Raw genomic sequence first — 15975 nt, forward strand, 5'->3', positions numbered from 1 at the left:
CATATAATGTTGGAAGTGACATTAATTCATTTGGTGTTTGTATTACCGGACGATGCTTGCTTTTTTTATATTGGATATTTAGTGGTGTCTTGTAATTTCATGTGGTATGGGCCACATGTTTGGCATTACACGGCTAATAACAACTAACTAACTAACAAACTATAGTCTAAGCCTGTTGTTCCCTGTCTCTGCTCTGTAATCATTTAATATGTATTAGGTAATTTAATAATTACTTACCTCACAATAGGTAGAAAATAATCAATGATCATCATACTAATAGAACAACAGTACACAACGAGATAATGATAATGAAATTGTTAAAACAGAGAGAGTGTCAGCAGAATGAATCTTAAAGCACAAACTGTTAAACTTGTACCAAACTGCAGTTATTTTAAAGTTGAGGGAAAAAAACATTTGCAGTGGCTATTGTGTGTTCCAATTAAGCAAGAGTCGAACATTTATGGCTTCACTGGTCCTCACAGTTGACCCCCCCCCACTCCCACATCGACAGCTAGAACTAGTCAATAACACTTAGTTTCTACTTGGACGGAGATTGCGTTGCCCTGATGTGAGCCACTGGCGTCTACTGTACATTGTCTTCTCTGCAGGGGAAACACAGACAGTCACAGTGACTGACAGCGTCTGACTTTTCACCCCAGAGGTGGTTTTAAAAAGTTTCAGGGTGGCAGACTGAGGTACCATTTTAAAGACGGGGGGGGGGGGGGCACATCCTACTGATAAAACAGAGGAGTCATTGTCTGTCTTTCAATTTTCTCAACATTCGATCATCCAATCGACTTCAAACTTCACAGGTTATTGCTTGATGAGCGGTTGTTGAAAAAATTGACAGAGATTCCTCCATTTATTTTAAACTGTAATCTCACCTTGCGGTTACCATGGTAACAATGTTTTCGTTTCAGTATTGTGCTGCAGGGATGGCGTATTTTTTGTAGGCCAACCCGGAAGTTAGTATCACCCTGGTTCCCTCAACACAAAGCGAATTGGATTTTTCCATTGACTTTTTTATGATATATTGATTATAATCTTCACAAATGAACACAACTGATGATTTTTGATGATTAAATTGGCATAATTAAAAGGCTAATGTTAGGCTAGAAACAAACTGCACCACGGTACAATGACTTCAACCTCTAAGTTTCCAACTTATCATTTGGCGTAGCGTGCTTACCTCTTCTACAAAACGCTTTCCTCTTAAAAAGTAATAGTGGAAAAGGAAATGTCTTAAGCTTGCGTTAAACACAGACCTTATTTCAGGCATGTAACGAAAAACACATTCAAAAAACCCATAAGTGTCAGGACAAGGGACCTGGACGTGCTAAAATGCTCATTCATTTCTGGGTTATAGGATTCATTCCTGCAGCATTTTATTGTGAGCCCACCCTTTGATGACATCATCAAAAGTCAAGCTCCAGCTTGATGGACACTATAAACAGAGTAAAAATGTGTTAAAACTCACATGTAAAGCCCTGCTAATAACAAACATTACATTATTAATAGTTACATTGTGTTTTGAGTGTGATAAATGAATACCAAATAAATAATTCTAAATATTCTAATATGAATTAATATCAATAAATAGCTGTGATTAGTAACTCCAAACATTATGAGACAACAGGCACCTGGACACAAACCACTAAAAGGCCCCCCACCACTCATACACAGGAGCAAGACCCCTAGATAGTAGTAGTCGTTTTGCATGTCTTTGTAGTCATTTTATGTCTCTGCTGCAACGTTTGCAGTCAATTTGCATCCCTTTGTAGTTACCTTTGCATCTCTTTGTGGTTGCTTTGTGTCTCTTATTTTGCATCTTTTTAGTTGTCTTGATCTATTGTTGTTTTGGATTTCTTTTGCACCTGTTTGTGGTCATATTGCATCTCCTTTTAGTCATTTTGCACCTCATGTTGCACCACAACTGACCTCAGTCACAACAGATATAACTGTGAGTCATGAAGCCTGTGTACACATCAGAAAACAAACCATGAAGTCAGAAAAGTTCACGTCCCAAGCTTTCAGTTTGTTAGTGCATCATCATAGTTTGATGGAAGCGCGGTGCCGAATACTCTGCAGCCTAATGACAGTGCGTCTAATCATGCTCTTTTTCGACCGGCTCCAGCCCACTATCATCTCAGCAAGTCCTGAACTGAACCACAACCCCTGTCTATTTTTGTGCCTGCAGACAGCAGACCAGACTGTGAGTGTCGTCATGGTAACAAAGTGCTGCTTTTAGAATCGAAAACGGGCAACCTAGAGTTTGATCTAATCTGGAACACATTGCTGTCTGTCTGGAAGCGGCAGGCGAGGGCATTGACGGGCCAGCGGCTGTGTGTGTTCATGTGCCTCTTGTTCAATCATAGTTTCTGACTGATGTGAGTACTTACAGTTTTATCCCCCTTTTTTCCATTTTGCTAAATCGATCTGAAGCATTCATCTCATACTGCCTGCCACTGTGGATTTTTTAATCTATTATTAATTACTGGCTTAATTGCACCATTGAGTTGTGTGATGTGATCAAAGGGCAAAGCATCACTCAGGATTCATTATGTTCTACTAAGCATCATCATATTGCAGTCTTATAACCTTTTAGCTCGGGGCTGATAAACAATGAAAGGGTGTAACTGTTGCTCAGACATTTGTTGAGGGGTGGGTTTCACTGATTCAATTTATTCAGGGGAAAGAAAACAGAAATGTCCTGTGGCAAGATTTATAAAGCCACTGTTGTGCATGGTTCCTTTATAAAGTTATCCACAAGATGGCAGTCTCTGTCTTTATGTGAAGTCAACAGTGATAGAGGAAGTATTCCAATACAACAGTAACCCATTATAAGTATAAATCATGCATTTAAAATACTTCTCAAGTAAAAGCACTCTTTCCAAGATCTACTTACAGTATCCAAAGAAAAAAATTGTTGTTCTGCAGAAAAACTATCCTTGACTGATATATTATTATATATTACATGTTAGATCAGATTCAACAATGTGTAAACAGCATTTTAGTGCTGTTGACAAGGAGTTAGTTTTCACTATTTCATACTCAATACTTATACTTTATACTTGTTAAAACACAATCTGCTAAACAATGGGTCGTAAAATATATATTTAAAACAACAACTAATCATGTAATTCAAGTAACAGTGTGGGTGCCAAAGGTTAACAAGACACTAGAGACTCATTAAAAACCATATGCAGCAGGTCAAATATTCGTTAACATCAAAGACTGTTTATATAAATAGTGGAAGTGGAATATCACAAATGCACACAGATGGTCAATTAGACCCCAGAGTGCTCTCATTTCCTGTCAGACCTCTTATGATCAAATTGTTAAATCTGGGAAGGTTGTAAAAACTACAGTCGACACTAATCATGGATCAAGAACGTGTCAAAATCAGCAAACAGAAGAAAGTCATTTTCTGTATTTGACTTTTGAATATATTCAGATATATGAATAATAAGAAATGTCCTTAAAGTTGGTTTACACTAGATTTTTAATGATCTGTCCTTAGGGATGATTAAAATGACTTCTATGAGGTAACCTTAAGAGTTACCACAGAACAGCTAACATTTTATGTTAACGCCTCCTATTTAGTATTAGGATGTAGCAGCACATTAATAAATGGTTTATAACACACTGTAGTGTAGTTGTAAGCGGATATAAGGACATTTTAAGTGTTTACAAATGTACAGTATTGGTCAACAATTACAATTTTAGGTAGCAGATATTTAATGCTATTACAACTGTGTTTTACTAAACTGTCGCACATCTATTTATACATAAGTCTTCGCTTATGGATGTGTCACAGGTGGTGTTATAGTTGTTGACAAATGAAATGCCTGTGTATCTGTTTATAACTACATAATAGTGTGTTATAAACTATTTGTCAAATTTTCATCTAACTATAAATAAAAAACTATAAAAAACTGTGAAGTTTTTTGAGTCTCGAGACCCAGAAGTCGCTTTTCAACATGTTACTTGACGTGGAGAAAAAGGTTGAAATACGCTATGAGGGCAATGCAGCACGCAAACAACTTACGTGCACACATGCCAGGGCTTTGAGAAACACGTCACTCAACTGTGGCAACACTTTCTACACCGTCACCCAGACACTATCAGAGCAGAGCAGCCAACTCCACCAGTAACAAACTAGGCTGACGGTTTGTCTGTCTGTCCTTTGATTTTCTCGACAACCGTTAATTCGATCGACTTCAAGCTTTGCTGGTGTATTACTAAGGCAGCACAGTGTCAATTGTGAAGTTTTTTTGGATGAGCAGTTCTCTAGAAAGCTTTCAAACATGGCTTTTCTACATGTCAACTGACATTGTAAAGAAAAAATTAACACCAGTGAATGCCAGTGGTTCCCAACCTTTTCCAATTCATGGGCCACTTGAAAATTCAAAAAATGTTGATGGCCCACATCTGACCCCATAACAATCCGAAGGCAGTGACAACATTAAAGTTCCTATCATTGGCTTATCACAATGATGGATTGTAATCAAGAAAAAAAGAACATTGAAATGCGTTTTTCAACATTTTTCAGGTTTTTAAGACAGTTTACAACATTTAAAAACATTATTTATATTTTCATTTGTTATAATTACATGTTTTCACCAAAAATCTTACTGTTTTCCGAATGATTTGTCGACCTACTTGCAATACCCTCACGGCCCACCAGTGGGCCCCAACCCACAGTTTGGGAACCACTGCCATAAGTCATCTGATGTCAGAATGTTGAGATACAATGTTGCTTAGAACACAGATGATAATGATGATGTCACATTAAGTGGGATTCCATCTGTGACATTATAGAATGTTGCTTTGCACACAGACGATGATGTCACTGTCCGTCAGTGAAATAATAGAACGTGGCTTTGAACACAGATGATAATGATGATGTCACTGTCCATCAGTGACATCATAGAATGTTGCTTTGAACACATGCAATGCCATAAATCATAAGTTCATATACACTGTGACACCGTCAGAGACGTCACAGGGTGTTACTTTGTGCGTTGGTGAATCGAACCCATTTTTCCTTCACTAAACTAAACTATCGACAGAAATGGGGAATGCACCGGTAAACACTCAAAGTGGGAGGGCAACAGAACACATCGCAACTTTGGACCCTCGTGTGAAGCCCTATGTTGAAAAATGGGAGATTTCTGTCTGGAACGAACTGATGTCTGCCAAAGTGAAGCTCTCTCAGGTGCACACCCAACGGGAAAGAGTGCACCTGAAATCCAAAATTAAGAACCTGAATGCAGTCCTTGGTCTGCTCCAGGATGGAGGAGCACAAGAGACTCCCAGCAAGAGAAAGTTAAGGAGAAAAATATCTTTTCTCAAGATGGAGCTGCGTGAGACACAAGCAGACCAGCGTAAAACCACTAACAGTCTTTGTGCCCAAAAAAAAATGATCAGAGACTTGAAACTCCAGCTTCATCAAGGTCGTGTGAAGCAGATTCAGACTGCACAAGAAGCAGAGAGGACCATCCAAGATCTCCGTCGACAGCTGAAGGAGGTCCAGGCAATCTCTGCCTCCAGTCTGCAGCTGGATTCTGCAGTCAACATGGATCTCCAATGCAAGCTGGAGGAGACTCATATGCAGCCCCAAAGGCCTCCCAATCAGAGGAGCACAGAGGCTCCCCTTGATCTTTCACAGCTCCATTTGCAACTGAAAAAATCCACACAGGAGCTGGAGAAGCACACTTCCAGCATTCAGTCCAGGAAGCAGCTGGAGCAGCAGTTACAGACAAACAAGGAGACCCATGTCGGTCAGATTTGGGAGGATATTGCCAAGCTCCAGGCTGCTGTGAAGGCGGCCGAGGAGCAACTGAAGGTGACCAAAGAATGGCTTGAGGGGACAAATGAGCAGCTGGAGGCGACCGAGGAGCCTCCGGAGGCGACCGAGGAGCAGCCGGAGGCGACCGAGGAGCATTCGGAGGCGACCGAGGAGCAGCCAAGGGCGACCGAGGAGCATCCGGAGGCGACCGAGGAGCAGCCAAAGGCGACCGAGGAGCATCCGGAGGCGACCGAGGAGCAGCCAAGGGCGACCGAGGAGCAGCCGGAGGCGACAAAGGAGGCGCCAGAGGTCCAACATCAAGAGCCACAAAAAGTCCTGCAATACAACAATGAAGAGTGGATGAAGCAGTTTGACCTGGCGCAGGAAGAATTACAGGTGCGCAACAGGAGGCGGAGAAAGAGGAACTGGTTCATCAGGCCTTGCACATGCAGCTCTGGAAAAACTGTACAAGAGTAAGGGGGATTGTGTATTGGCTCAAATTAGGCTCAATAATGCTGCTTTCACACATATACTGCAACTAGAGGTGAGACGGTTACCGGATTCACGCTATAGTTTCTGTAATAGTTTTCAGCGCATTTTAAAAATACCGTGATAACACTGATAACTTTCTATAATCGTGATTGTACATTTCTATACCGTTTCATGTCTAACTGCAACCCAGAATTCTGTCAGGAGAATTCACAGTGAGCGGGTGGGTGTGTTGATGACATTTCTATTCTGCACCCTGCACGCTCTACCCAGGCGCCACCCCTCGCCTAAACCAAACAGTATTTCCAGTAGGCGAGAACGTGTCTGACACGGACCATCTCCTGTTGTGTGCTACATGTGTGAAAGGACAACTCTGAACAATGTCCATCTTGTTGACCCTAATTTGAGCCCATACTTAAGGTTCTCAACACCCAGCCATCCATGGAGCGGAGGACCTCTCTTTGAATTGCCACTCCCAAGGTTTCTTCCAAAATTTGCCCATCGGGAGTTTTTCCTTGTATTCATAGAGAGCTTGGGCTGGTGGAGAACCGTTGCTGATATCGACCTATAAAACCTGCTCTGTAAATCATTAATAAAACTGACCGCACTAAAATAAAAATTGATTTTCAGTTAATAATTCTGTAAACAATATTTTAGACAATAATATAGCAGCAAACAACTATTTTCTGTGTAAAGATATATTGGTGCAATGGCGTCCTGAGCAGAGAACGGAGTCACACCCCCTCTGCATGTGTTGTAATCTGAGTTTCTCTGTTCTTTCTTTGGTATCCAGCATGATAATGTAAGCCAACTTGCTGTTAAAGATATTATGAATTTGTTTGGCAAATGTTGCTGAGGGGTTGGGCTGTTGCCAAAGGGGGGCTGGCGGTGTGGCTGAGATGCTGGTGGTCTAGTTCGGCATCTAGTGGCAGTGACAGTTGTTTACAAAACCTTTAATGTAGTTGGTCTGGCGACAGTATTTTAAGTACCGCTGTTTGGAATTCAAATGGTTTGTAACACACTATAATGTAGTTATATGCTTATATAATATAATCACTAATCTAAAATCGTTATTGGCAGCCATCTTGGCAACTCCTCTGGGCTGTTAATCCAGGCTAATAAAACCAGGCCCCTGTCTAAATGAAGAGAGCCATAATTTCACTTTCAATGATCAAGAGGACCTAAGACTTCTACACTACTACTAAACCATTAATCAGTCCGTCCAGAAAATAATCTGATCTGAATAATGGATAATGAAACTAAATCTTGGCTGCAGTCCCAATAAAATATGAACCATAACACGATGGAACAAATAAAGATTGTGAGGAACAAATAAAATTTGGTAAATGGAAAGACTTCATTCACAGTGATTTTCTAAAGTGGGTTGGACTTCATTCACATATTAAGTAGACATAAAAAAAACCTATCAGCATGTGATTTAAATTTGTATTTCTTGTACATTTAAACACTAAATAGAAGGTTAAATAAATCTATAATATCATATATCACGGTATGAATTTGATCATGATAACGAATGTGTGCGCATTTGTATGTGTTTCGAGTGTCTGTCTATATGCGTGAGCGCGCATGACAAAGAGCAGAGGATCTCATGTAATCTCATCTGTCTGCCTTCACACCAGGCGTCAGGAGCCGTCCATAAAAACCTCTTTCCTCTGCAACTAAACAAAAAGCTAAACACCCGTAAAGGCAACATTCTTTATTACCCTTTAGTATTGATTGAGAGGGTCAGAAAACACAGCTGCCCGGTGCCAGGACGTATAAAAAGTGCAGGCCAAATGGGTGAAGCAACGTAAATCCTTTAGTCCCTTGTAAATAGCTTTAATACACCCGAGGCGCCAAATCACTTGACCTGCGTTAGCCCTGCCGTTTGGGGGCTTTCTGGCTGACTGAGCAGTGTGGAGCCGGCCCTTCTCCTCCCGTCCTCCGGCTGTCAGTCCAGTTAATAGTCAAGGTCTTATTAGTGACACACGTGCTCTGCCTGGCTCCAAACCTTCATGGCATCGCCTGTATTTAATCAGCCGCTGAGAGTTTTTCTGCATCCTCAGTCTTTGTTTACCAATGTAGGCTACCGCATAATCAAGGGTTTTCTTCTTCTGATTTTCCTTTTGGTGCAAGAACTTGCGGTAAATTTTTCACATTTTTTTTGTTACATCTCATATTCAAGGAAAATTTCTGTGGCTGATAGACAGCACAATTTTATGTATTACCCTATTTCACGATTCATCTATAATAATAATCATTTACAGTCAATAACATAATCAATGAAAAGGACTCTCTTCCCATTGGATTAACAGGCCGAGAGTAAAAGTGTGTCACGTCTTCAAAAAGTATTTTTCTGGGGTCATAACCTGGGAGAGACATTGACAGAAACTATGGAAGCTGATACAAGTATCTGAAGCCTATAAGTGGCTCTTTTCTTCTTTTGAGTTTTTCTGTTTATTTGAAAGAATTTGCTGTGAAAAATGATTCATTTTTCCATAAAGTTTTTGTCTATTTAAGGTCAAAGCAGCGCTGGATCTCAGTGTTTGTGGTGTTGGCCACATAATCTCGGAAAGTTAACGGCTTAGTGTGACTACAAACCAACTTTGGGAACATCCGCATAACATCAGTGAGTCATGTACTGTAACTACCAGGAATTGTGAAATGGTTTTTAGGTGTGGTGTATCCAAGCCAGATTTCAATGAGGTATGCATTATTTACACACATCACATATGCACAGCACACAGGTGTGTCTAGGTTTAATTTGCTGCATACAGGGGCTTCTTGAGAAAAAATATTCTTTCAACATGATATCTAAAGTAGGCTGCGCTCTGTAATGAAAGCTGTCTCTCAACTTGAACGTTCATTTCTTGCTGCCCTGACAGCCGACATGCACTTGCTTGGGCTGCTGAGCAGGAGACTGCCTGAGGGGCTGCAGACAGCTGCTCAGAGGGGAAAAAAACTCTTGACAAAGCTGCATTTATCCATGGTGGGCACTGCATGGGAGCTTGACCGCTGGAAATAAAGACACAGTATGTGAGAGAATATCCAAGGAAATGCCGTCACAGCCAGTTGTCCCTGGACAGGAGCACACAGCTGTTGGCCATACCGCTGCTCGGTCTAGACGCCGCTCTCTGCTGTGCTGCAGCTTGATGTTACACACACAAGCATGGCTTAGCATCCACAAACAGTACAACCTCTCTGTCACTGCCAAGCCAGAGCCTCTGGCCTTGTATTATATCAAGTAGTTTAAAGGTTAAGTTCACATTTTTTTCAAGTCTGTCTTAAAACAATACTCACATGCCCATATATGCATTGAAACACTTTTTGCTTGCTGTAACCACTCCTCTTCGTCATACTGGGCAATACTGTGCAAAAATATATTCAAAAGTTTAGCTTCAAGTGGCTGTAACTAATAACTAATAATTTTCAAATGTCAAATTATAAAACACGAAAAGGGGTCATTTGCAATGATGAAACTACTGAGAATTACTGCACAAATCTGCACCTCTCCTCAGCTTCAGAGTTTCATATTGAGGTTCAGCTTATTGTTTAGCCGTTGGGCCAACAACTGCACTGTTATGGTTCAGTCTCACCACTCTCATAGACTCATTTTTTGCCATAACAGGCAGTGGCAGTGGCAGTACACTCCCTGCTCAGCACCAAACAGCAGACAGACACAGTTAGAGACAAGCTGATGAACAAAGTGGGGGATTTAGCACCTAACAGGTACTTCCTCAGGAGTTGGTAGAGACCAAAACCAGAGCTAAAATTCATCTGAAGGACTCAAATACGACTTCAAATGATCATGTTGCACCGTCAGTAAATAAGCAAGTATTTGCTAACAAGTTCACCGTTTAAAAAGGCGATGATATGTTGGTGCAACTTGTTACCACTGCCCCCAAGTGGCCAAAGAAATCAGTAATTGCAGGTTTAACTTAAAATGAGGCTTTAACAGTCAGAGTTAAACAACATGTGGTAATCTTCCAAAGTTATCTCCCTGGACTATGGGATTCATGCAGGAACTGGTCGTACAGATTTGTTCGGAAGTGTTGATTTGTGGCATTCATCAATTACTTTGTACCTTAAATTTTCTCGTAGCTCAAACTCAACTCAGGAGTGGTGCAGACATGTCGTATATATCATGTACTAATAGTCTGCCTTTCTTCAAGCACTCTGGTTTGACTCCAGAATTAATCTGAATGAATTTGGAATTTAAATATGCTGTTCAAATTGATTTGATGTCCAATCGCGGCAGCGGTGTGTGTGTGTGTGTGTGTGTGTGTCATCATGGCATAATGTAATCTGCATGCTCTTTGTGGGAACGGTAAGGGTCTTGACCCTGTAAAGTGCTGTGAGATAATGTACATTATGATTTGGCACTACAGAATAAAATTGAACTGAATTGTAATCCTACTACCACAGAGATGATTTTGAGGACTTTGACAGTTGTTAAATGTCTGTGGACAGATTTTGTCGAAGCGAGAGCATCACAGCCGTGTAAGATACCTTCACAAAACTTTGCAGGTGCATAGTTGAGATCAAAATGAAAAGTTTGAGTCTAGATGTGCTCCGACCCATGTAATATCATGTAATAACATAGTAATGACTACTGGGTAACCATGGGTTGGAACATCAACATATTTTCGGGCGTCGCAGCAGGGTATTTATGCAGGTCTCTCTTTAGTATCATCATGCGTTGCACCCGACAGTGTAACATCACGTACTGCAGGCCGTAATAATGTCTAATTTAATACCTCAGTGACTTTCGTCCCTTTTACTGTCTCGCATATTAGTCATGGACAGCTTGCTTTAGAAAGACATTATTCATCATCTAACCTCGTGTGGCCGAATGCATTCCCGCTTATTTCTGTCACACTACAGTGCTGCTCTGATGACACATCACTGACAGATGTTTAATGATTAACATTTTCAAACTGTTTTGGGTCCCTAAACGCAACTTCTGAGACTGCTAAATTTGTTATGTTTAGGTTTGCGGCTGTTGTTGGAAGCTCTGCAGTGTGAAATTCTTCTTCTTACTCTTGCGTAACATGTTTGTGACTGAAAGTTTCCCACAAATGAGCAGAACAAGTAGCTCTATATGGCAATTTTAGGCGCGCCGATTATGCTAATAATGAAATCGCACAAACTCCTCATGAACAGGTAGTGTTCATTGGCCTGAAATAAGCAATTTAAGACAGTTTGGTGAGTCTGACGTGAAACACTCTTAAGAACAATCTTCACAGAAAGAAATAGATAATTCTATTTATAATAATAACATTTTAGGACATGAGGCCCGATGTTTCCCTGCTCAGATGCAGCAGAGCAACACAGAGGGAATATGGTACTAAAAAGACTTGGAAGATACTCGATTTGTCTTACTCAGACTGCTGACTATCTCTTTTTGATCATATTCTTCACAGAAAGACTGTGGATTCAATTCTCCCCCATCACTTGGACTGAAAACATGTTAGGAAGCCATCTTTCAATGCCCACTCTGAGCAGGAGGAACGATTACAAGAAGCAAAAACGGTTTGAATGTATGCGAGTACTGTTTCACAGCAGCTAAACAAGTTTTGATTCGGAGTGTCAGAGCTGTCAGGAGTATTATTCAATCACAGCCTCTTACAATCGTGTGCCATGCAGAAATCAGATTATATTGCCTACACACCCCACCAACCACTCCTCAAGCGCTGCATGCGTGTGCGTCCCAAGCTCGTCTACATGACATGTTTCGGCATTGTTCTCGTTGCTGTTTCTGCCTCTGGAGCTGAGTGAGGAAACATAGCAGGAGGCGGGCCTGTGCATACCATTATCTCACAAAGCACTCATTACACGAGTATCTCCCATATCCTCTATACCAGCAAAACATGTCACCTCATGCTCTCCGCCTCACTCTGAACAGCACAGCACTCAAACCCAGCACCTCTCTGGCACACGGCTCTACTCTCACCATGACTCACTTGAGTGAAATGCCTCAAACATTACAGTTGCCAGATTATGAAGTGAACAGAAATGTATGCATGGGGCTCGGCCCCCTCTTCCTGTAAGCAGAGGTTGGGTTGACACAGCCACTCGCAGCCCACCTGCAGGCCCTCTTTTCATCAAAACACAGCGTCGTATTTTGCCACCATACATCACGAGGACATACGTCTCATTCATTACGAACGCCAGAGAAATAAAAATGAGGTAATAGTCTGCAGACGAGAACATTAAATTACAGCTTCTATAATTGCTCAAGTTCATTATGTAGGCCCGGCGCAATGCACTCCAACACTGATTAGTGCATAAACACCAGATCCAAGTACTTATCTTTGTGAAAATCACCACATTATCTGCTCTTACATTTTGCTGAATGATCCCAGTGCATGTAAATGGGGCATACTTCTTTTATAAGGTAATTACATGTTTGGAGGCTCCATGTCTGGATTAGTGAAAGTATGAATGCATCCTACCCTAAGATTTATCCATAGTTGCTCTGTAATTACAGCACGCCTCATACAAAAACCCTGCAATACATTACCATGGCATCCACTGCATCATGTTAAGGTTAAGACCTGTGATCACCCAGATAAGCAAACTACAATTAGCAGCATTGTGGTGCCGCAAGATGGAAACAATTTAGGGAGTTCCTGGACTTCAATTAAATTAAATCAAATGTTGTAGGAAGCCCATTAGGTATTTTGTTTGTATGTCCTGAGAGTACCTTATCTGAAAACCAGTGTCACAATCAGAGCATCGCAGCAGACCAGAGCAGGGCTCTGGAGAAATGGGCTTGTCAGCAGCTGTTTCAGTCCGTTGCTCGGTGTGGAAAAGCTCTGTCATGGCCTACCTAATGGTAATTGTTTGGAGTGGTGAGAGCCCAACGTCTTGTCTGCATGCTGGTATCTCAGGGGTTTGGAGAGAAGGCGACAGCAAAGGTAGCAGAGAGAAGGGGGAGGGGGAGGCTGTCAGAGAGGAGACACTGATATTTCTTGCAGATTTCTCATTTCTTCCACATTTCCTCATCCTATAAAAAGACGTTTATGCGGTGTTAAAAGACATAGGGATGTATGTGAGTTGTATTTTAAAAAGGGGGGGGGGGGGGGCAAGTAAGGGAGTGTATCAAAATTACCAGAAAAATGGGAGATGGTTATGCAAGTTCTCTTTTTGCTGAAGGAAGAGTGGTCTGCATTTTTTGGGAGGGGCGGCCATAGGAGGGTTTTTCTTTGTTTCCTCACCTCAGATTTCTATTTCAGAAAACATCATTCACAATCCTATTGACATTTGTAATAATAATGCAAATAATTACAAATACAACTCTGGAACAACCTCAACACTAAAATGACAAAAACGAGTGTTTCGCTCCATATGCTTAGATACAGATATTAATTGAAAAAAATATTCAGTATTTCATTTTTGATGAACTCCTTGTAGTTCTTTGTTGACAAAGTAATTGTTGTCTAACTTTGTTTGAATCCCTCAGTTTATAACAGCAAATGCTCTAGTGGTCGCCTTTTTCGTCTTCTTTTGTTTTTTTCTTCAATTTTCACTTAGAATATGGAAAGTAAACTCCAGGAACATGTTTCATTTTTTCTGAGAGGTCGATGAAATATAAATAAATAAATAAATGCTGAATGAGAGGTTGCATTGGATTACAGAAGCCAGAGAAACAGAGGCTAGCCTGAATGGGCTGCCAGGACTTTGGGTCTCTCCATGCAGAGAACAGCAGTCCTTTTTCTGCTTGGGAAAAACAGAAGATACTGAATCTTTATGTGTTTAAGTGACGTGTTCCCACCTTCACAGTTCAAGTTCAGTGTGCCTTTGCCCTTTTATGAAATAACAACTTCAACGCTTGTATTTTAACATGTTGGCAGGGTCCAAAGAAAATATTAACAACACTATGGAGGGCCTTGCTTTTCTACAAAAGTGAAACATAATGTCAGCTCCCTTCCCTTCCCCACCCTAATACTTCTTCTACAGTCCCTCCGATTGCTAGAGAGGTGAGGAAAGAGGAAAAAGTGGGAGATAGGGAGAAAGAGAGGGAGGGAGAGTGTCAGGAAGAGAGAGAGAGAGAGAGAGCACGAGAGAGAGAGAGAGAAAGAGAGAGAGAGATGGCGTCTCAGACAGACTGTCTGGCTGCAGCGGGATCTCCAGCACTCAGCGTCATATGATTCTGGGGTCAGAGGTTATCCCCACTGATGAATATCGGGCCGAGCCTCGTCTCCCTCACAAAAGAAAGGGAGTTGTTTTCACTCCCTGGGTCTGGAAAGTTTATTTCAGGAATCCATCCTGCCAGCACGAGACTGTAAACCTGTCTCAAGACAGAAGAGTTACGTCCACAAATATTACTTCTTCTTTTTTTTAAGGTTTTATCAGCTTGCCAAAACTTCTGCTGATTCTCTTTCTCATTCAAATGCATCTATGGGTGTAATCACACAGCAGTGGGAGAAAGAAGGTACATACAGCGAGTCTGTATATTTACTAGGGAAAACATACATCCCTGAGATTTGACAGGATTTGGAAGATTATAGTTTGCAGTCTGTCAACTGTGTGAAAGTACACTGGTGTTTTGTGTTTATCCCTTCATACTGAACACCTCATCCCGCAAACCATCTCATTATATCCCAGCGTATTAAGGTGGTAATACAGCAGCTTTTTAAGGCAGTGTAGACGAGCCACAGTCCCAGGAACAGGCAAAAAAGTAAAAGACACTTTTAAAAAATATTTCCTAGTAAGAACTGCAGTTAGTTATTTTCGTCCTAACAGTTGTTCTGTGTGTCTTCATCTTTACAGACCTTCCCACAGATGTGTAAACTCTATAATGAATACTCACGGGGCATTTCAAATAACACTGTCAGCAGGATTTCTACTAAAAGCTTCTGGGAGATTATAGCTGCTCAGGAGTGACAAGTGTGATATATGAGATCACACATGTGAACAAATGGATGGCAGGAACCTGGGCATTTATGAACCTACTGGATCAGTCTCCGCCAGGATATACACAATCGTTTGACAGACTTGATTTGAGTAATGAAAACCCACACTAGCTCTCCCTGCACAGCGAGTAAGGCTGGCCTGACGCTGGCTGAATGTTTCACAGGGTCAGGCTGCAGAGGGAGGAAGAGGCAGAGGTTTGTGAGGTTCGGTGGATGCCCTTTTCCCTCAAGCCTGCAAGGGCAAAACACTGTCGTCATGTAAGAGTGGATTCACCAAAACTGAAGGTGAATATGTGGCAGTGTGATGGATGTTAACAAAGCAGGGAGTGGCCAGGTTTGAGCTTTACAGTTCATTAACACGCTGACAACAAGATAAGTTAGTGAGCTGACATTTATATTATATATAGGGATATTTATATTTAAATGTATTTATTTTTTACCTTTTTGGCAGATGACCTTAATAAGATGAGTTCCAGATGAACACCAGCTAATATTCCCCAGAAGTATAAATGATCCCAGTTATTTCTAGCCATGCTAACAGCACATGTGCTAACAGTCCATCACTCCATCCATGTTTTGTCTCTTGTCGGTACTTTCTTAAGTTGCAGTGCGTTGAGCTCTCAGGGCCACAGCACATGGGTCATTTATGCAGACAAAAACCATTAAAGCAACTATATTATCATTTTGATGTAAGAAACACATTTCAAGCACCGGTACAACTCCAATCATGTACCGCCTACTTCATCACTCTGGCGCCCCTCAGCTTTCCATGCATTA

Source organism: Seriola aureovittata, chromosome 9, assembly GCF_021018895.1.
Source record: "Seriola aureovittata isolate HTS-2021-v1 ecotype China chromosome 9, ASM2101889v1, whole genome shotgun sequence".
In the NCBI taxonomy this organism is placed as follows: domain Eukaryota; kingdom Metazoa; phylum Chordata; class Actinopteri; order Carangiformes; family Carangidae; genus Seriola; species Seriola aureovittata.